The 22938-nt window shown below is 38.4% G+C and overlaps 1 protein-coding gene across 12 annotated transcripts in view; it reads left to right on the top strand.

Moving 5' to 3' along the window:
- Nucleotides 1-22938, top strand: part of Znf280b (zinc finger protein 280B) — a 68359-nt gene that overhangs the window by 24703 nt on the left and 20718 nt on the right. For 8 of the 12 annotated variants that reach the window (XR_006856840.2, XR_006856849.2, XR_006856845.2 and 5 more), the window contains one exon: nucleotides 22-82. The exons of 1 other annotated variant lie outside the window; for it this stretch is intronic. The gene's annotated coding sequence lies outside the window, so the exon portion shown is untranslated. Of the gene's footprint in view, nucleotides 1-21; nucleotides 83-21401; nucleotides 21530-22938 lie in introns of all 12 variants that reach the window. 3 more of the 12 variants (XR_006856842.2, XR_006856848.2, XR_006856844.2) reach the window with 1 other exon arrangement.

Genomic DNA, 22938 nt, shown 5'->3' with positions numbered 1-22938 from the left:
CTCTTTTCTTTCTGCTTATAGGATTGAAATGAACATTTGCCAGTGTTGATAGGATTGCTACCAAGACACAGAGACTCTTAGGGTAAGTATTAGCAAAGTATGGCCTTTTAGAATATAGATTTTTTAAAGCATTGTTAGGACACTGGGTGGAAAATGAGAGCGCTAGAGAAACCATATGCACCCTGCAAAGCCTAAAATAATTACTACTTGCTGTTTTACAGGGAGAAGTTTGTTGACCTCTGCTCTAGATTATGAGTTAAAATTTATCCTTTATTCCTGCAAGCAGGCTAGTACATTAGAAGGGCTTTTGGTATCAGTGTGATAGGGCTATAATTCTTTGATTATATCAATTATATATAGTGATAAGTAGTCCAAAGCAGTGGAAAGAGACTGATGTCCAGAAAATGACAAAATGTCTTAGGGACATGTGAGAGAGAGCAAGTGTAGCAGGAACACACTTACACATGCCTATGTGGTCACATATATCAAAGCCTTGATACAATTTATTTCCTTTCTTCCTTCCTTTTTTTGAGACAAGGTCTTGCTATGTTGCCTGCGCTGATGTTGAACTCCTGTGTTCCAGTAATCCTCTTGCTTCTGTCTCCCAAGTTGGTGAGATAAAGTGTGTGCCACCTCTCCCAGTTCTATTTTTCCATATCTTTTTGATGAGTAATATTGTGTGCTACTTGAAAACATCAGGAAAGGAAACATACTGTCTGTTCAGGTTTGATTTCAAGATGGCTATTGACAGGTGATTCTAGTTTCTTCCTGGATGTTAGTAGAAGGTCTTAATTCCTCCATGAGGGCCTCTCTACTGGGTTTACCTGAGTGTTCTTAAAATATTGTTAGTTGGCTTCTAGAGTAAGTGATTTAAGAGAGGGAGCAAAGAGGCTACAAAGTTTTTTTATGACCTAGCTTCAGAAACAACACTGTCACTTCTAGAGTATTCTATTCATTAAAAGTGAATCACTAGGGCTGGGGTTTTGGCTCACCTAGCATGTGTGAGGCACTGCGATCGATCCTCAGCACCACATAAAAGTAAAATAAAGGTTATTGTGCCCACCTACAACTTAAAAAAAATATTTTAAAAAAGTGAAGCACTAAGTCAGGTAAGGCAGGTAATTAAGTTCTGCTTTTGAAGGGAAAAGTATTAAAAGAATTTGTGTACATAATTTAGAGCCATCAAGGGTAAATCCTCTGGTCCTAGATTATATATCTCCTATGTGCAAAATATACTCACTTTCTAAGACCTCTAAAAGTTTTATCCACTATAGCGTTAACTTGAAGTCCAGAATCTCATTATCAAAATCAGGTGTGGATGTGGATCTGGCTTTCTGGGTAGTATTCCTTTTGTGCAGTACCTCAAGTACAATTTGAGGTTCTGTGAACTGAAGAGACAAAAAGAGAGTCACATAAGAGTTACCAGTGCCTGAGGCTGGGGTTGTGGCTCAGCGATAGAGCACTTGCCTAGCATGTGCGAGGTTCTAGGTTTGATCCTCAGCACCACATAAAAATAAATAAATAAATAAAATATAGGTATTGTGTCCAACTACAACTAAAAATATATTTAAAAAAGAGTTACCAGTCTGTAGCAATTCTGGAATCTTGACAAGGCACATGTTAGAAGGTCATTAAAAAACATTTAGTGCCTGAAAATTCTCTTAGCTCTTGGCTTAGACCTCTCAATTCTTTGTTCTACAAGTGCTAGTTTTTTTTTTAAATTAATTTTTTTTATTGGTTGTTCAAAACATTACAAAGCTCTTGACATATCATATTTCATACATTAGATTCAAGTGGGTTATGAACTCCCATTTTTACCCCAAATACAGATTGCAGAATCACATCGGTTACACATCCACATTTTTACATAATGCCATATTAGTAACTGTTGTATTCTGCTACCTTTCCTATCCTCTACTATCCCCCCTCCCCTCCCATCTTCTCTCTCTACCCCATCTACTGTAATTAATTTCTCTCCTTGTTTATTTTCCCATTCCCCTCACAACCTCTTATATGTAATTTTGTATAACAATGAGGGTCTCCTTCCATTTCCATGCAATTTCCCTTTTCTCTCCCTTTCCCTCCCACCTCATGTCTCTGTTTAATGTTAATCTTTTCCTCCTGCTCTTCTTCCCTGCTCTGTTCTTAGTTGCTCTCATTATATCAAAGAAGACATTTGGCATTTGTTTTTTAGGGATTGGCTAGCTTCACTTAGCATAATCTGCTCTAGTGCCATCCATTTCCCTACAAATTCCATGATTTTGTCATTTTTTAGTGCTGCGTAATACTCCATGGTGTATAAATGCCACATTTTTTTAATCCATTCATCTATTGAAGGGCATCTGGGTTGGTTCCACAAGTGCTAGTTTTTTTAATGAACGGTTGCACATGTTATAGCTGAATAGTTTTCCCAGCCTGTTTCCTGCTCATAAAAGGAGGTTAAGGTTCAAACACCTTTTTCATTTTGTATTGTCTGATTTTTTCAGTATAAATTGGTGACATTTCACTAAATATATTCTCTCTCAACAGTACCATCTTTTTTTTTTTAATAGATGGATGGATGAAAGTTTGAGCCCAAGATAGTTATTTTTTTAAAAATGAAGATTTTAGATTAGATTAAATGATTGTTAATATTTCTCAAATATTTTGTGGTAAAAAAAGATAGGTACTCCTTGGGTGATATAAGACAAACTGGAAAGCAAAAGAAAATGAAACAAAAAGCAAAACATTTATGCAGTACTTGATGGTTTTAAATATTCGTTTCTTTCCTTTTTTCTTAAAATATTTTTATATTGTTGCTTAATATTTATTATTTAAATATGTATTCATTTTGAAGCCCACGTGAAGGGCCAGAAACTACTCTGTGGACAAGGTTTTACTTAGTATTAGAAATAGCAAAAGAGGGCAAACCAAAGGGTGCCAGAATGTTTCAGGCTTCAGCTTCAGGCCCTCTTAATATCCCATTATCCAAACATGGTCAAGCACAAAGTAAAGTGGGATGGTGAATATATTCCTATAGGAGGAACTACAAAGTTATATGGATACAGGTAGTTATGTTTGGAGCTGATAATTCAATCTAGAGAACCAGTTATTATGCTATGCCATACTCAGGATATATAGTCATGTCTTAATAGGAAAATAGGCAATTAAAATACATGGATAGGGCTGAGGATGTAGATCTGTTGTAGAGCTTTTGCCTAGCATGTGTGAGCCACTGTGTTCAAACCTCAGAACTAAAAACAAAACAACAAAACCCCTCAAACAACCCTACTGTGATAGCTACTAAGTTGGTTGAGTATATCATGATGTGTGCATAATATTTTCCCTCTAGGTCTGAGTCAGAGGTTGCTTGATGTTTTTAGTCTCAGGATGTGGCTATACCTAGGAAAAGTATGATTTCACCAGATCAATAGCTATGTACTGTATAACTCTCATATGTTGGACTCCTCAGAAAATAGTGTCAGAGTTGGAGATTTCCCTGAAGGAGTTTTATTGGGAATGCTCTATAAGGAAAGGAAGGAAGAAGATTACAAAGAGGGAGAAAGTGATTGACAATGGCATCAGGGTGGCAATCTCAGCTGGCCCCATGTGGAGCTGGGATGGAAGGGTTCTTTAGACTTATTGCAAGTTGTGGCAAGGTGTCTGTTGTACTCCTGCAGTAAGCATATCTTTCATGTAAAGGGTCTACTTTTGGGCAGTTCATTTCATTTCATTCTGGGGGAATTCCTGGAGAAAGAGAGAAAGAGAGTCTGCTATGAGCCACCAGCAGCTAACACTCCTGGAAAGTGGAAGGAGGAAAGGCTTGATCTTGAAGGAGAGAAGTAGATATCACACTAATACATTTGTGCCTGGTACCTGGAGGAGAAAACAGCTCAGTGATCTTTTCCATCTGAGTATGAGGAGAGCTTAGGATAGGCAGGGTAAATCAGAGAATGTAGGGACTCCTGTTAAAGTCCTGTGTATGTTGATTTATGGACATTCCTCCAAGAGGAGTTTGTACCAGACTGGTAGATCATTTTGTTCCCATGGAATGGGAGGAACTGGCATAAGTGGAGCCCTTTCTTCCCTTGAAGCTTTTTGCATCAGAGGTGTCCAGGTTGTTCAGCGGCTTCCACTTCTGCTAGCTCATTCATTGCTGATCCCCAGGGTCAGGACTCCTGAGCCTCTTACTTTGGTAAAAAAGACCACTTCTTGGAGGCCCAAGTATGTAAAGTGAGTTATAAGTGGACAGAGAAGACAGCAACACATCTCAGGAGACCTTAAGCCAGTGGTAGAAGGAACATTATAATATCTAGAAGAGATAGGGCAGAGTGTCAGAATTGTCAGAGGAGACAGACTGTAATTAAAGTAGGGGAATATAGGAAATTTCTACTATGGCATGAAAAGTCCTGTTACAGTTAAGGAACATTATTGTTAGGAAAATATAAGAAGCATGTATTTACTGAAACCTGAATAATCAAGGAAACATTTAAAAACACAGAAATGTAGATAGAGTTTTGATAAAGATGAAAAGAGACTTGGCAACTATATCCAGGTGTCCTTATAAGAGAATGAAAATTTGAAAACCAAAAAGTAACGTATGTATTTTAAGGGAAGTTAATTAAGAAACAGTAAATGTTGAGTTGAAATGGATTTGAATCTGTAGGTTGAAAAGGACCTGTTATTCAGCTGGGTCCATCAAAAGGCTTTGCTGGAATTAGGGGGTCCTGGAGAGACAGAAATTCTCACTCCTTTAGGTCTATTGCTATGTCAGTTTGGTGCTATAAGAAGTCATGTTTTAAAAATGAATTTTTAATTAATATGTAGTAATTGCATATGCTTATAGGATAAGTGTGACATTTCAATACCTGTATACAGTGTGCAATGATCAGGTTAAGGTGATTGGCATATCTATCACCCCAGACACTTCTCTGTGTTAGAAACATTCAAAATCCTCTCTATTGGCCAGGCATGGTGGTATACATCTATATTTCCAGTGGCTCAGGAGACCGAGGCAGAGGATTGCAAGTTCAAAGCCAGCCTCAACAATTTAGCAAGGTCCTGAGCAACTTAGACCCTGTCTCAAAAATTAAAAAGGGCTGGAGATGGGACTCAGTGGTTAGGGGCTTCTGGATTCAATCCCTGGTATGTATGTATGTATGTATGTATGAATCAATCAATCCTCTAGCTGTTTTAAAATATTCAGTTAATTTTTGTCAACTGTAGCCATCCAGTTGGGTATAAATGTTGGAAGTTATCCCTCATGTACAACTGCATTTTGCACTGGTTAATCATACTCTTCCCATCCTGCTCTCTCCCTCTCCATTTCCAGCCTCTGGTCACTTTTTAGCTCCCGAATGTAACTGAGAACATACTGTTTTTGCCTGACTTACTACACTTATTAACCTGATTTTCTCCAGTTCCATCCATGTTGCTGGGAATGACAGAAATTCTTTTTTATGGTGGTTTAATATTTCATTTGTATATATGCCACATTTTCTTTATCCATTCATCTGTAGATGAATGGTTCATTCCTTATGTTAGCTATTGTGAATAGTGGTATAATAAACATGTGAATGCAGGTAATTTTTTGACCTATGTACTTTATTTCCATTGAATATATACTCAGTAGAGGAATTGCTGGGTCCTAATAGCAGTTCTATTTCTAATTATCTTGAAGAATTTCTATTATTTTTCAAAAGTATACCAACTCTCAGTGTATTAGAGTTCCTTTTTTCCACATTCTTTTCAATATTGACTCTTTTTTGTCTTTTTGATAATAGCTACTCTAACTGGTGTGAGGTGTTTTAAGCTTAGGGACTTTTTTTGTTCCATTCTGCGTGACTCCTGAAAGGTATTACACATTTACTTTTATTGAACCTTATTTTCTCCCTAGACATTTCTGCCCTTTGAAACTAATTGGGGTGTACTATTTGAAAATTGAGGTGGCTCTTGGACTAAGTATATTATACTTTAATGGGTAATGACAGAGTAACCTAGGTAGGAACTGAGAAGAACCCAAGATGGGGAAATAAGGAGAGTGTGTTGAGGACTCTCAATAGCTGGACTGTGTTGTGATGGGAAGAGTTCACCCTGAGACAAGAGTTAGGCTTATTCTGATGCCACCTCCCATCACACAGAGGAAAAGGGTGACTGAAACAGCATCTCTGTGATCAGGACCCAGTGAGATGGAGAATCTCAGCAGTGCCCCAGAGGTGGCCTGGAAAGCAGTTCTGTTGGTATGGGAACAGGAGGCCTCCCCAGCCTGGAATGTGTGGCTAAAGGAGAGGAGGTGCTTGTACTCAGCCTCTGAGTTTGGTTCTCATCTGAGGAAGAACAGGTGAAGAAAGGGCACCAGGTGATTGTGGAAAGTGGTGCCATTGATTTCACTTTTTGAACCTTCTCTATTATGTTACTCACTATGGGAAGAGAAGACTACAATGAGCTTTTTTTTTCCCCTTTTTTCTCTGCTTTCTACTATCCAGAGACAACTGAGTTTCAGATTACTATCTCCCAGAGGAGCATGGCCTAGGTTGACCAGTTGCAGGGACATTAGAAAGGTGATATTCTCAGAGTTGGAGCTTTGTAAAATGTGAAACACTTGACCTGTGTCTTCTTGTCTAGCTCCTAACGTCCATAGGACATGAACCAATATGAACTCAGGGTGAAAGGCAGAGGAATATACATGGTGGGACCACATGGGCAAAACTGTCCCTTTCTTTTCCTTTCTAGGTACCACATCTTACAGGCATGTGATTAGTCTGTGAATTACCTCTGCACTAACTCCAGGACATGCCCTGAGTTGCATAAAGGAATTAATCCCTTTCTAGGTCACCATGATGGTATATAATGTGAGGGGGATCATGTAGAGGAGAATCTAATATGGAGATGGGGCAAGATGAGGCATGAAGTTCAAGATAAGTTTTTTATTGGTGTTTGCTTTCATTTTTCTTTTGCTTTTCTTTTTTATTTTTTAAATTCTAATTTGTTATATATGACAGCAGAATGCATTATAATTCATATTACATATATAAAGCACAGTTTTTCATATCTCTGATTATATACAGAATATATTCATACCATTCGTGACTTCATACATGTACTTAGGGTAATGAAGTCCATCTCATTCCTCCCTTATTTCTACCCCATACCCCACTTCTTTTACCTTCCTACCCTTTGCCCTATTTAGAGTTTGTCTAATCTTCCCATGCTCCCTCTCCCAACCCTACTATGAATCAACTTCCTTATAATAGAGAAAATATTTTGCATTTGGATTTTTGGGATTGGATAACTTAGCATTATATTCTCCAACTCCATCCATTTACCTGCAAATGCCATGATTTTATTCTGTTTTAATGCTGAGTAATATTCCATTGTGTATATATACCATTTCTTTATTCATTCATCTATAAAAGGGCATCTAGGTTGGTTCTACAGTTTAGGTACTGTGAATTATGCTGCAATAAACACTGATGTAGCTGTGTCCCTGTAGTATACTGTTTTTAAGTACTTTACGTATGCACTGAGGAGTGGGATAGCTGGGTCAAAAGGTGGTTCCATTCCCAGTATTTCAAGGAATCTCCATACTGCTTTCCACATTGGCTGCAATAGTTTGTAGTCCCACCAGCAATGTGCGAGTGTGCCTTTTCCCCCAACATCCTCACCAACACTTACTGTTCTCTGTGTTCTTAATAGCTGACATTCTGAGAGGAGTGAGATGAAATCTTAGAGTCGTTTTGATGTGCATTTCTCTAATTGCTAGAGATGTTGAACATTTTTCATATATTTGTTGATTCATTGCATATTCTTTTTTGCAAAGTGTCTGTTCAGGTCCTTGGCCCATTTATTGATTGACTTATTTGTTTTTTTGGTGTTTAGCTCTTTGAGTTCTTTATATATTCTAGAGATTAGTGCTCTGATATGTGAAGGGTAAAGATTTGCTCCCAAGATGTATGCTCTCTGTTCACCTCACTGATTGTTTCATTTGCTGAGAAGAAGCTTATTAGTTTGAATCTATCCCATTTATTAATTCTTGATTTTAATTTTTGTGCTATTAAGAGTCTTATTAAGGAAGTAGGGGCCTGATCTGATATGATGAAGATTTGTGCCTACTTTTCTTCTATTAATTCCTAGGTACTTGAGCCACTGTAAGTTGAGTTTTGTGCATGGTGAGAGATAGGGGTTTAATTTCATTTTGTTGCATATGGATTTCCAGTTTTCCCAGCACCATTTGATGAAAAGGCTATCTTTTCTCCAATGTATGTTTTTGGCGCCTTTGTATAATTAATTATAAGATAACTGTAATTAAGTGGGTTAGTCTCTGTATCCTCTATTCTGTATCATTGGTCTAGCAGTCTGTTTTGGTGCTAATACCATGCTGTTTTTGTTACTGTTGCTCTGTAGTATAGTTTAAGGTCTGGTATAGTGATGCCACCCACTTCACTGTTCTTGCTAAGGATTGCTTTAGCAATTCTGGGTCTCTTATTTTTCCAGATGAATTTCATGACTGCTTTTTTTATTTCTATGAGTAATGTCATTGGGATTTTGATTGGAATTGCATTAAATCTATATAATATTTTGAGAATATTAATTCTGCCTATCCAAGAACAAGGTAGATCTTTCCATCTTCTAAGGTTTTCTTTAATTTCTTTCTTTAATGTTGTATAGTTTTTGTTGTAGAGGTCTTTCACCTATTTTGTTAGGTTGATTCCCAAGTTTATTTATTTATTTATTTATTGCTATTGTAAACTATTGGTAGTTTTCCTAGTTTCCCTTTCAGAAGATTTGTCACTGATATACAGGATTTATGGGTGTTGATTTTATACTCGGCTACTTTGCTGAATTCATTTACTAGTTCTAGAAGTTTTCTGGTGGAATGTTTTGGGTCTTCTAGGTGTAGAATCATATAGTTGGCAAATAGTACTAATTTGTGTTCTTCTATCCTATCTGTATCCCTTTAATTTCTGTGGTCTGTCTAATTGGTCTGGCCAGTGTTTCAAAAACTATGTTAAATGGAATTGGTGAAAGAGGCCATCCCTGTCTTGTTCCAGTTTTTAAAGGGAATACTTTCAACTTTTCACCAGTTAAAATGATATTGTCCTGGAGCTTAGCATAGCTTTTATGATACTGAGATAGTTCCTGTTATCCCTAGTTTTTCTAGTGTTTGAACATGAAGGGGTGCTGTATTTTTTCAAATGCTTTTTTCTGCATCTATTGAGATGATTGTATGGTTCTTTAAGTCTATTGATGTGATGAATTACATTTATTGATTTCCATATGTTGAACCAACCTTGCATCCCTGAGATGAACCCCACTTGATCATGTGCATTATCTTTTTGATATGGTTTTGTATTCGGTTTGTCAGAATTTTATTGAGATTTTTTGCATTTTGTTCATTAGAGATATTGGTCTGAAGTTTTCTTTCTTTGATGTGTCTTTGCCTGGTTTTGGAATCAGGTGATATTGGCCTCATAGAATAAGTTTGGAAGTGCTGCCTCTTTTTCTATTTCCTGAAAGAAATTAAAGAGTATTGGTATTAGTTCTTCTTTAACGGTCTTGTGGAACTCGGCTGTGTATCCATTTGGTCCTGGGCTTTTCTTGATTGGTAGGCTTCTGATGGCATCTTCTATTTTGTCGCTTGAAACTGGTCTGTTTAAATTGTGTATATTATCCTGATTCAATTTGGGCAAATCATATCACTCTAGAAATTTGTCAATGCCTTTGATATTTACTGTTTTATTGGAGTACAAATTTTCAAAACAATTTCTAATTATATTTCGTATTTCTGTAGTATCTGTTGTGATATTTCCTTTTTCATCATGTATGTTAATAATTTGAGTTTTCTGTGTTCTTCTCTTCATTAATATGGCTAAGGATTTGTCAATTTTATTTATTTTTTCAAAGAACCAACTTTCTGTTTTGTCAGTTTTTTCAGTTCTTTCTTTTGTTTCAATTTTATTGATTCCAGCTCTGATTTTAATTATTTCCTGTCTTCTACTGCTCTTGGTGTTGATTTATTCTTCTTTTTCTAGGGCTTTGAGATGTAAGGTTAAGTCATTTATTTGTTGACTTTTATGCTTTTAAGGAATGAACTCTGTGCTATAAACTTTGCTCTTAGTACTGCCTTCATAGTATCCTAGAGATTTCGAACATTGTATCTGTGTTCTCATTTGCCTCTAAACTTTTTTAAATCTCTTCCTTGATGTCTTTTACAACCCATTGTTCATTTAGTAGCATGTTATTTAGTTTCCAGATGTTGGAACAGCATTTATTTTTTATTTTATTATTGATTTCTAATTTTGTTCTATCAGAAATTTCTGATCATGCAGGGTAAAAGATCTGATAGAATGCAGGGTAATAGCTCTACTTTTTCATATTTGCTAAGAGATGCTTTGTGGCATAATATATAATCTGTTTTAGAAAAGGATCCATATGCTGCTGAGAAGAATGTGTATTCCTTCATTGAAGGATGAAATATTCTATATATGTCAGTTATGTCTAAGTTATTGATTGTATCATTGAGTTCTGTAGTTTCTTCGTTTAGATTTTGTTTGGAAGATATATTCAATGGTGAAAGAGGTGTGTTAAAGTCACCCAGAATTATTATGTTGTGATCTATCTGACTGAGAAGAATTTTTTTGATGAACATAGATGCTCCATTGTTTGGGGCATATATATTTATGGTTGTTATGTCTTGTTATTGTATGGTTCCCTTGAGCAGTATATAATGTCCATCTTTATCCCTTTTGATTAATTTTGGCTTGAAGTCTACTTTATTTGATATGAGGATGGGAACCCCTCCTTGCTTCTGCAGTCCATGTGAATGGTATGATTTTTCTCAATCTTTCATCTTCAGTATGTGAATGTCTTTTCCTGATATGAGTCTCTTGGAGCCAGCATATTGTTGGGTCTTTTTTTAATCCAGTCTGCCAGTCTATGACTTTTGATTGGTGAGTTTAGGCCACTATCATTCAGGGTTATTATTGAGACTTGATTTGTATTCCCAGCCATTTTTATTTTTGTTATTTAACTTGACTTGGTTTCTCCTTTGATTAGCTTTTTCTTTAGTGTAATACCTCTCTTTGCTGATTCTCATTGTTGTTTTTCAATTCCCGTTCATGGAATATTTTGCCAAGGATGTTCTATAGTGCAGGCTTTCGAGTTGTAAATTCTTTTAACTTTTTTGTTTATCATGGAAAGTTTTTATTTCATCATCAAATCTAAAGGTTAGTTTTGCTGGATATAAGATTCTTGGTTGGCATCCATTTTCTTTCAGAGCTTGGTATATGTTGCTCCAGAATCTTCTAGCTTTCTTCTAGGTCTGGGTTGAAAAATCTGCACATAATCTAATTGGTTTCCCCCTATATGTAATCTGACTTCTTTCTCTCATGACTTTTAATATTCTCTCCTTATTTTGTATATTAGGCATTTTCATTATAATGTGCCTTGGTGTTGCTCTGTTGTGATTTTGTACATTTGGCATCCTGTAAGCCTTTTGACTTTGGTTTTCCAATTTATTCTTCACGTTTCGAAATTTTTCTGATATTATTTAATTGAATAGATTGTTCATTCCTTTGGTTTAGAACTCTATGCCTTCCTGTTCTATTCCAATAATCCTTAAATTTGGTCTTTTTATGCTATCCCATATTTCTTGAATGTTCTGCTCATGGTTTATTATCATTTTCATTATGTGGTCTACTTTCTTTTCAAGATTATATATTTTGTCTTCATTTTCTGAGGTCCTATCTTCCAAGTGACCTAATCTGTTTGTGTGATGCTTTCAATTGAACTTTTAATTTGGTTTATTATTTCTTTCATTTCAAGGATTTCTTTTTTTTTTTTTTTAAGAACCTCTATCTCCCTATTGAAGTAATCTTTTGCTTCCTGTATATATATTGCTTCCTGTATTCGTTTATGTAGCTCCTTGTCAAAATGATCTTTTGCTGCCTGTATTTGCTCTCTCACATCATCCTTTAGTTTGCAGAACATTTCAATTACGAACATCCTGAACTCCTTCTCTGTCATTTCTTCTGTTGTACTGGCAATGGAGTCTAATAATGTGGAATCTTGATTTGTTTGGGGTACTTTCTTTTTTTGTCTTTTTATATTGCTTGAGTGTCTTCTCTTCTAGCACTGTGGATCTGAGGCATTTACTGTTTTTACCCTATAGGCTTATATTGCCCCAGTAGGAATCTAGTACCTCTCTTTTGAGGTGAAGGACAATGTTAACAGATCCCAATATAAATAATATACTCCCTAAAAACAAATGTTTGCTATTAAGACATTTTGGTCACAATGTACAGAAATGGTGAATGCAATTATTATCTACAATATACTCAGTAGGTTTGTAAAAGTGTTTATAGTTTCTGATGGTAGACAAAGAACTGGGATGACGAGTAGGATGATATGCTGAGGAGAGGTAGGAGGTGAGTATATAGAGTGATTTTATCTTAGGAAGTGTGAAAGAGAAATCTAAAGAAGGAAGATTTAGTAGCAAGAGAAGAGAGAGGAAGTAATTTTGGGTAGATAAGTAAGTAGGAAGACAGGGTACATAAAACAAACACACATATATATTAAGAAAAATAAAGGTTAAAAACTAGAAACTGGGGGGAAAGGGAAAACAAACAAACAAACAAAAAGAATATACAACACAACTGTAGTATACTTTTCAGATGTCCCAGTCCTCAAAGACCTAATTCATGCAAAGTGTTTGGTTTCACATATGTTGGGAATGTGAAGGAAGGAGAATATAGAGTGAAAGGAAAAAGAAAATATTGAAGGAAGAAAAAGGGATTGTTTTGGTTGGAGATCTTGCTTCCCTTCTCATCCAATAGGTGAGGTCATCTGTTGTTAGCTGGTATCTGCCCTCAGGATGGTGAAGGTAACCAGGGTGTCACTGTGCCAGGCTAGTGGCTGCTGGGGAGAGGGGTAGTTAGAAACTGGGTACCTGGCCAGCCAGAGTTCTGACCTGGGAGTTGCCCTCACTGAAGATGGTTGGTGAATGTGACCCAAGATGGAGATGCCTGCTTTCAGCGATGGGGTGTCAGGTTGGGTACCTGGGCAATGGCAGGATGATGATTTCAGAGATGAGCTCTGTGGCGTGCGGTGTATGGCTATTGGCTGACTTCAGAGCTTGTATAAAGTTCTCGGGTGGAGACATGCTGCTGTGCCTAGGGGACTATATCCCATACTGCAAGGTCCCAAGATGGCAGCGACTGGGGGAGTCCCACGTTGGTAGATGGGGGTCCACATGGCAGTGGCAGCCGGAGTTCCTGTATGTGGGACTACTGAGTGTCTTGTGTGGGAGTGGCGTCCATGATTTCTGCTTGGATGGGTGGCTGAGAGTTCTCTACATGGGTGCTGATGCTGCTGGTCCTGCACAGATACCCATTGGACCTGCATGGGTATTCGGTAGTCCTACATGGGTGAGTAGTTGGGATACCTATTCTAACACTAAGGCCTGGAGCCCTGGACAGGCATGGTGACCGTGATTCCTGTTTGGGAGCAGGAATATCACTTTCAGAAAAGCAGTATTCTTACTACTTGACTCCCTGGTCACAGAGCGACACAGAATGCTGCCTCCCTGTGGCCATCATCTTGGATCCCCTTCTTTTGTTTCTTAAAGTGGATCTTCTCCCATTATCATCTGTCCCACTATCAGACTCAGTTGTCATCTCTGAGAGTGTCCCTGTATGGGCTGGTAGATTCTATACTCAAAAATCTTTAATTCTAAGTGTGATTTCTTTTTGGTTACTATGTACAAATGACTTCCCTCATATTTTACATCATTCTTAAGAATTTCATGATGATAAAGCATATACATTGATTTTTTTTTTTAAATGGGGGGACACCTTTCAGAAACGCAGAATTTCAGGCCCCACTCCAGACTCTGATTCAGAATCTACATTTTACAAGATCCCCAGAAGATCCATGTGTACATAAAATTCGGAGAAACGCTCTTCTAACACAGACTTGATACACTGGTGTGGGTTTGGTTATGAATTATTTCTCATGCCTCAATTTATTCTGCTCTCTACAAACATGTCTAGCAAACTAACTTCCTATTCTTCATTTTGTGAATTAACTATCAGGCCTAACATACTCACATTTTCCATTGAAATTTCCATGTATCTCCTTCAAAACTGACAAAATCTACAAAAGTGTCCAGAAGTGTTTTATTGATAACAAGATGATCTTCATATGTTCACATCTTTATATAGCTTAGTACCAGTGAACAACCATAGTTAGCTGAAAGCTGGAATTTTGTATTACTACTTATAATTTTAACCAATATGTTAAGATTATATATTTATATAGTTTTGAATATATATTTATATAGTTTTGAATCAGTAATACATTCTGTTAATTTTAAGTGACAATAGCAGTTTATAAAAGGCTGAAATAAGGGCACAAATATGATTATAATTGTGGATTATTGAGGGCCAAACTGAAAAAAATGCACACAAATTCAGAAATATAATTGTGTTGATTTTTTTGGTGTATTAGTTTCTTAGAGCTTTGCTATATGTTCCCCAAAGTCTCATGTTTTGAAGGTTTTGTACCCCACTGGTGGCACAGTTGGGAAGTAATGGAAACTTTAGAAGAAGGTGGGACTTAGTTGGAAGAGGTGGGTCACTGGGGGCATACCTTTTAAGGGTATATCTTGTCCTTGAACCTTCTTTTTCTTTATGCTTCTTGGTTATCATGAAGTGAGCTTCTTTGCTCTACTATGTGCTTTGCAAAATGATATTCTTCCACACCAATGATATCCTGAAACAATGGAGTCAAGTGAGCATAGACTAAAATCTCTGAAATGGTAAACCAAAATAAGTTTTTTTGTCTTCTAAGTTGAATTTCCCAGGTATTTTCTCACAGTGAAGAAAAGCTTAAATACAAAATTGGTACCAAGAGTGAAATTGTTACTGTGACTATATCTGACATTGTGGTTCAAAAACCTTTGGAATTGGTTTATTGGAAGAGTTTGGAAAAAAATTGGAGTATCAGGATAGAGAAAGCTTAGAATGTTGTTAACAGAGCACAATTGTCAATTCTGGTGGGAGCTTAGAATACCATAATGCTATTAGGAATGCCAAGAGTAAAAGCTATGTTCCTGAAGTTTCAGGGGGAAATGAGGACTCTAGGGAATTAGACTAGAAGCCATTTATGTTACATTCTTGTCTACATTTTGTCTATGCCACGAGACTTTGTGAGGATGAATTTAACGGTGATGGACTAATAAATCTGGTGGAGGAAATATCAAGGCAGTTCAGCATTCAGGCAATGGCATGGGTATTGCTGTCAGCTCTTACCTAGATTTACAATGAGAATTGTAAACAGAAAGAAGAGATTGGAAAAATTTGCAGTCTGGCCAGAAGAGAAGCCCGCATAAAGTTGGGGCCATCAGAGGTGTGGTTGCTGAAAAGATTAGCCCCTTAAAATGCCTTATATTTCTCTTAAGTGATAATAGCAGTTTATGAAAGGTAGAAATATGAACTCAAATATGATCATAATTGTGAAAAAAGAAGCCAAGGACTTTGTATCAGGACAATAGGAAAGATGCTTTGAAGATGCCTCAGGAATTGGCCAGACTTCACCCATCACAGGCTCAAGGGTGTGAAAGTATAAATTTATTTGAAAGACTTATAGGGAAGAGTGCTGGGTTACCCTGTTTACCCAGGGCAGCCTAGGAAGTTGCTTCCCCAGGATTTGTTTCATCATGTTCCTTTATTCAAGCACTTGGAGGTTGGTGCAGCTTTGGGTCCCAGTGGGCCTGGATATTGCTCCCTCTGGCAGCAGACCTTGGTGTCACACATGGTACTGGTTTTACAGGCAGGAAAAAAGCAAGAGTTATAGAGTCACTGAGACTTCCAACTAGGTTTCAAAGGAAGACATCAGAGGCCAGGCAATGTGTGAAAGGTTCAAGATCCCATCAGACCCTGAGGGAGATACTTGAAGTAGTGAAAGTGAAGCTGAAACTGAAAGCAAAGCTGAAGCTGCAATGGTGACCCTGGGAAGTTAGAGAAGCCAGGACAGTGGCTTATCTCATCTTTTGAGGAAGCTACTGGCAGTGAGCAGAGCCAGTTCAAAAGAGTGGCCATGTGGGCTGCAACAAGCAGAGCTGTGTGGTTAGGGCTGTCTATGCCCTTTGGCGCTCACATCACAGTGCTGGAAATCAGACAGAACCTACAGGATTTATGTTTGCACTGCTGGGTCTTGCTTTGGTCTGATTCTTCCTTGTTATTTTCCCCATTCTTCTTCTTTAGAATAGGAATATTTTCCTTGTTCTACTGAAGGTTGGAAATTTATATTCATTTTTTAATTTTTACAAGGGCTCACAGCTAAGAGTTTGCCTTGAATCTCAGAGGAGACTTTTGAATTAGACTTTTGCAAATTGCCAGATCTGTTAAAAGATATGGGGATATGGGGACTGAATACAGTTTGGATTGTGAGATGGACATAAGCCTTTGAGAGCCAGAGGTGGCATGTTATAGTTTAGATGTGGGATGTCCTTCTAAGGCTCATGTGTTTAATGCTTGGTCCCCAGCTAGTGGCACAATTGGGAGGTTATGGAAACTTTTGAAGATGAAGCCTAGTTGGAAGAGGTGGGTCACTTGGGGCATACCCTCCTCCTTCTCTTCTGCTATGTTTTCTCTGAAACCTATCAGGAAATCCTTTCTTGCCTCCTCTTCCTGACCTCTGGTTGTTTGTGGACAATTTTGTGTGCTAATTGGCCTGCAGCTGCAGAAGTCCAATCTCCATTTTCATGTGACATTCCTTTTGTGTCTGTCTTCTCATGGCTGTCATGTTAATTAGCTTTGCGTTGCTCTGACCAAAATACCTGGAAGAACAACTTTAAAGGAGGAAAAGATAATTTAGGGCTGTTTTAGAGATACTGGGGCTCCATTGCTCTGGGCCTGAGGTGATGCAGAACATCATATTGAAAGGGCATGGTGGCTGGTCATCGCATGGCATCTTGGAGGTAGGGTGGGGGAGAATGTGTGTGCCTGAGCAGATAAGGAGCCAGAGAAAAGCAGGTCCCCATAGGCACATCCCCAGTGATCTACTTCCTCCAGCCGTGCCCTACCTGCCAATAGTTACCACTCAGTAGTCCATTCAAATTATGAATGGATTCATCCATTCAACAAAGGAATTAATCCACCAATGGGATTACGGTTCCCATGATCTATTTATTTCCTAAAATCTCCATCTCTGAACCTTGCTGCACTGGGTACCATGCTTTCATGAGCTTTGGGGGAGGGGCGGGCATTTCAGATTCAAACCATAGCATCTACCTTCTTACAAGGACACAGGGCATATGGGATCAGGAAGTCAGCCTACCCCAGTATGGCCTCACCTCTACTAATTACATTTGCAATGTCACTGTTTTTAAGTACGGTCACATTCTGAGGTACTGAAGATTAGACTTCAATATACATACCTTCTTTCAGGGACACTTTAAATAAAACACAAGGCATTAGAGAAGATTCATTCCCAAATATTCTATAATTTTTAAAATGCTATGTTATATGTTTACATTACTTTAAAATAAGACCTAAGAAAATAAGCTCTAGTATTATTGAAAAAAAAAAAAAGGAATGTTTCTTCCCTTACTTTTATGTGACAACAATCATTGGAGATGCTTTTTTTAATTTTTGTTTTTTCTGAATGAAATGTGTTTGACATCAGTTCTTAAATATGACCCAACTGTTACTATTCTTTTTGGAACATAAAATAATTGAATTCTGCTTTTTGTGTACCATTTGTTCCCAGGTCATACACAGATGACCTCTACTTTAGGATTCAAAGTAGAGCCAATTCAGATCCTTCCCTTCACCTTTCTCTCTATGGATAATAGACATGTGGCTGCCTGAGAACACAGTGTCTTGGTCATGTGATCCCCATATCACAAGATTATGTTTGTAGCCAAGCTTAGTCAGATGCATATTTATATCATTGATTCTTCATCTTTGTCTCTCACTGTGCTTGGTGCCTCTGTGATATAGCATGTAATAATATTCAACCTTGTTATTAGGCTGGACCTTCAAGAGAGTCTTGGCAGCTTTGCAGCAAGGAGGTAGCCTGGGAACTGGGCAGGCATTCAGAAATGTTTGTTGTTTGTATTATCAATTATTGTCCTGGTGGCTTGACCAAACTTTCATTGAATCATTGATGACCATTTCAGTTCTAGAGTCACAGGTGAAAATGACTGTTCTTCCTGGAAACATGGACATTGAGGGATTCTGAGTCACCAAAGCCAGAGAACTGAATCCTAAAACCAAACCAAACCACATGTTATGAATAAGATTAGCAGAAGGGTTGTTCCCAAGGCTGATAACTAAAATCTTCATGAACCTGGGCAGAAAGTGAGGAGGGAGAGTAGTAGAGAGATTGAGGCCATGGTATGGACTTTCCAGAAATTTCCAGGCATAGCTGCTGGATTCTGGGCTGGTCCTTTTATGTCTTCCTTATCTCTCTGGGTAAAGGGTGTATGGTTATTTGGTACTATATGAATATGAGATGTGTAACACCACCAGCACCATCATATAATAAATAGGTCCTTAACCCAAGGAACAGCTCCATCATCAGGGGGGCTGGGGTGTTAGGATCTTTGAGTTTGCCCCGTGGGAAGAAGTACCTTCTGTAACTTCTAACTCAGACCAATGAGAAAAGCATTAAATGTGAACCATGGGAGTTGGTTTCAGGTGTTAAATATCTTCTCTTAATTGCCTGGGTTTCAGTTTCAGTGTTACCATTTCTTGAGTCCTTCTGGAGATTTTGATAAATTTATTTATTGTATTTTTCAATTCTATAATTTACTTTTTTATTATATCTCAATATTGTATATATTATGAGAGTATGGCTCCTATTTAATCTTCTTTTTATCAAGGGACCCTTCTATTAGGTGTATCATAGGACATGGGGTTCAGCTTCCCATTGGTTCCGGCAGAATGGTGTCCTGACTCACTGCTTTGGTCTACTGACATCTTGGGGAAAGCTGTATATAGTGTTTCACATGATTTGTTGGCTTAGGTATAAGATAAGCTTTCTGATGGATCCAACTGACAGTAAGGAGAGGGCATTCTAGAGCTGAATGGAACTACTTTGTTTCTGTATGACAGTAGCTCAGCTCCTTCCTGAACTTAATTGGACTGCCTTGACATCAGGGTGGGGAGGAGGGACAACTACCAACTATCTTGCCTTTCAGTCCCTATCTAGTACTGTTAATACCAAGTGGGAACCAAGGCCCTATAGTCACCAGTGAGTTTAGGAGATAATAAAGAGGTCCAAGGATCTCCCCTGAGCCACGTCCCCCATCCCTTTTTATATTTTATTTAGAGATAGGGTCTCACTGAGTTGCTTAGGGCCTTGCTAAGTTGCTGAGGCTGGCTTTAAACACATGATCCTCCAGCCTCTGCTTCTGAAGCCACTGGTATTACAGGTGTCCACCATCATACCTGGCTATTAAATGCATTTTTGACTTAAAAAGTATTTTCTACTTATGATGGGTTTACTGGGACATAAACCCATCATAAGGTGAGGAGTATCTGTACTCTGAAGTTAAGCTTTTAGTCATTTTTACACTAAGTTGGGTTGTATTTCACCATATAAGGGCTCAGTATTGATGCCTCCTCAGGGTAAATTATTTTAATTTAACTATTTCTGCCTTGTATCATTCAACCCCCATTGTTAAGGGTGGGGATTGAAGTTAAACTCCCCCTGGCTCCTGCCAAAAACCTGGAAAAGGGGGACTAGGAATACTGGTTTCTCCCCTCTGGCACATATTGTTTATGCTTGCTTAGTCTTGTTGACACTGGGTGGGTATGGAGACTCAGCTTGTCACTGAACCCAGTGTCACTATCCCAGCTGGGCAATTTGAACTATGCCTGCTTCCACCTGGCAGGGAATGAAAGATCACAGCTGAAACCCTTAGAGAGGAGTGGAATTTGGGGGATTATCAGTGTTTGACTGGTGTTGGGTGGGTGTTTTCTAAGAGAACTCAGTTTCCCTAAGGTTTAAGAGCTCAAGGAATGATCCACAAAGCCTGGGCCAGATGTAGGGAATGTTGAGGCAGCTGGGCAGAGAGAACCGGAGTCTCCTGTGTCACATGTGTTGAACCTCTCCTCTCCTGTCTTCTCCCAGTCTCTAGCTGTTGTTACAGTTTCTGCAGCCTAGTGTTCTGTTTGCATTGAAATGGTTTTATTTTCACCAACCCCATAAAGGTTGACCCAGTTAAGAGAATCAGAACTTGTAGGAGCACAAATGACAGCAGAAGCCAAAGCCTGAGCACATGTTGGTCATGGGCAAAAACAGGGAAGAGATGGGTCAGATGGGGAAGTGGAAAGTGACCAAAAGAAAAAAGTTGTTTTCTTTCTTCCAGAAAGACAACCAGCTCTTTAGCCTCGGATTATAAAAGCATCTCACTGCTTAATATGGATCCCCAGGCAGTTTCTTTGGCATGAGTTTTCTTTGTTTGCTTTTAGTTTGTGTGAGACTTTAGAAACCTTGAAGAACATTGGAATCATTGTTGGAAAATTGGGAGGGCATTCTTTGTGACCCAGAAACTTCTACTATATATAGGTAGTGTATATGAAAGTTAATTTAAAATTTGAAAAATCATACTCTAGGATCCTGAACAGTCAGGATAAGGGTTTTGTCCAATCTCTGGTACTATGAGGAGCACTACTGGACCAGATTACACAGTGATAATTAGCCTCTTCCCCATGTTGGAACCCAGAGATGAGCAAAAGTCCTGTATTGGCCAGTGCATCCTTCAGTCCAGAGGAACAGCTTGGGATCCTGGAGCTCTGGTGCTTACTTGAGTTTGCAGTTCAGGGGATAATTAGGAGGGCTCTTTCACTTCTGCTGGCACCAGCTTGTCATGAAGTAACCAACCATGAGTTCACTGCTCAGGGTGCAAGTGAGTCTACCAGATGTTCTGGGAGATAGAAAGAGGAAAGGCAGCTGAGTCAGGATCAGATGGTGATAACACTGGTTGATGGTTACCTTGATGAAGTCCTGCTTCCCTGAATGTTGAAGTATAATACCACAGAAGCTCACTGAGGCAAACATGGAGTAGAAAGTAAGCTTTATTTAAAGGATAGTAAGTAGAACCCAAAAGGTGGAGTCTGTGGGATGAGAAAGTCACATCACTTTTATACATCTAGGTTCTCTTTGTTCTTTTGCATTCTTCTTCCTTGTTCATTTCCCCTCATTTTGTATATGTGATTGGGATCGGCGGTGGGGGGTGGGGGAATAGGAAACAGGTGGGCTGGAGGGGCCAGAGTGGAATGATGGGGAGGAAAGGGGGCCTAGGGCGAATTAATTAGCAGTTCCCTCTCTGCTCAGGAGTTGTTTTATTAAAATTCTTTAGGAGGCTCAGTGTAGGCTGGCTCTGGGAACATTATCATTTCTGTCTCCCATAGCTCAGTCTTCAACCTTCCAGACCCAAAACTGATTTCTTTAATCTGGCCTAATTTATCTATCTACGCTGACTGCCTATTTTAAATCTGGCTTCAGTGGGAGAAGGAACCTGCAGACAAAGATACCAGAGGTAAGTGAGTATGAACCAGAATGAAATTTCTTATGATTCTGAACCAGAAAAGACAGAATCAGGCAGCAGGCTACCCCATTTTTTTTGAGGCTTTTTCTTACCTGTATAGTGAGAAAGGAGCAGGAAGAGGATAAGGGTCCATCCAGGCTATGGTGGACACAGTGGGGCTGGGCTGCTCCTGACTTCCCTTTTTATTTCCTACCCTCTGAATCTTGGTGCTGGAGCTCAGCTCACACTAGACTGAGATTAAGGTTTGCTTTATTCCTTGGAGGAACCCTGAGAAAAATCACAGACAATGGTCCCAGCTCAGGCCAGAAGGAACAGAGCTAATTAGTTCCCATCAGTGAGCAAAGGGCCTAGCCTCCAGGCCAGGACTTCTTTGAATTTTTCTTACTGAGCATCTTGTGCAAGTACCACCAGGCAGTCCTACAGGTCCCCTCTTGGAAGAATGGTACACAGCTCTCATGGTCCAGAGACCTCAGAGTCCAGCTATTTTCTGCCACTGACCAAGTCACTGTCTCTATTAGTGCATGAATGATCCAATTCTCAGATTCTGGGATTCTATGATATTGTGTATGTTAATTATGTAGCTTTTTAGTGCCACAAAGAATCCTGGTCTATGGGCAGTACAAACATGTCAGAACCTTCATAGTACATTCTAAAAAAAACTAATGACCCACATATACCATTAGGTCCACAGTCACAAGGAGACAATTCAGTAGGTTCAAAGGGTGTAAAGGGGGTGTTTGTAAGAATCGAATGGAACAGTAAATTTTCAGGAATTTGCTTGTTAGTCTGTTCCAAAGAGATTAATTCAGGAAGCATTTCAAAATACTTTTAGAATTTTGATATTGATTAGATGATTTGTAAAAGAATAATGGTATTGTAGACATCTTTATTTTATGAAGTCTACTTTATATTCCTAAGCTTATAGATTTCCACATACTTGTATCGTGTACTTTTTGTCAGGATGGTGCCTTCATTGACTTATAATTTGTTTATATTATAAGTATAATATTTGTTACCTGTGAGCCTGAGGTACAGGATACCAGGCAGCATTAGGCAACTGACCCCAGGGCTGATAATCCCAAGAGTCCTCAGGAACATAGCCAAACTGTCCTCTGGTATCTATTCCAAAATATACTATTATGTAATGTGGTAACCACTGAAGTTTAATATCCTTTTGGATGTAACATTTAACAATTAATGAATATAAACCAAATCCCATAGTTTAAATTTTTTTTAATATTGTATAGATGAATACCAATACCATTTAGCAGTTGAAATGGGGGAAAATTTGTACTTTTTAATTTAGTGCTTGATAAATTCTCAAATTAAATAAATCCCAAACACATAGAATCCCAGGACTCACTTAGATACCCTGAGACCTGTCTTGGGATCACTAGTCA

The sequence above is a fragment of the Marmota monax genome, unplaced genomic scaffold (genome assembly GCF_021218885.2).
Source record: "Marmota monax isolate L192 unplaced genomic scaffold, Marmota_monax_Labrador192_F-V1.1 WCK01_AAM20220418_F8-fsc00414, whole genome shotgun sequence".
Lineage (NCBI taxonomy): Eukaryota > Metazoa > Chordata > Mammalia > Rodentia > Sciuridae > Marmota > Marmota monax.
Note: the sequence above shows the minus strand (reverse complement) of the source record. Positions and strands in the feature narration are given on the sequence as shown.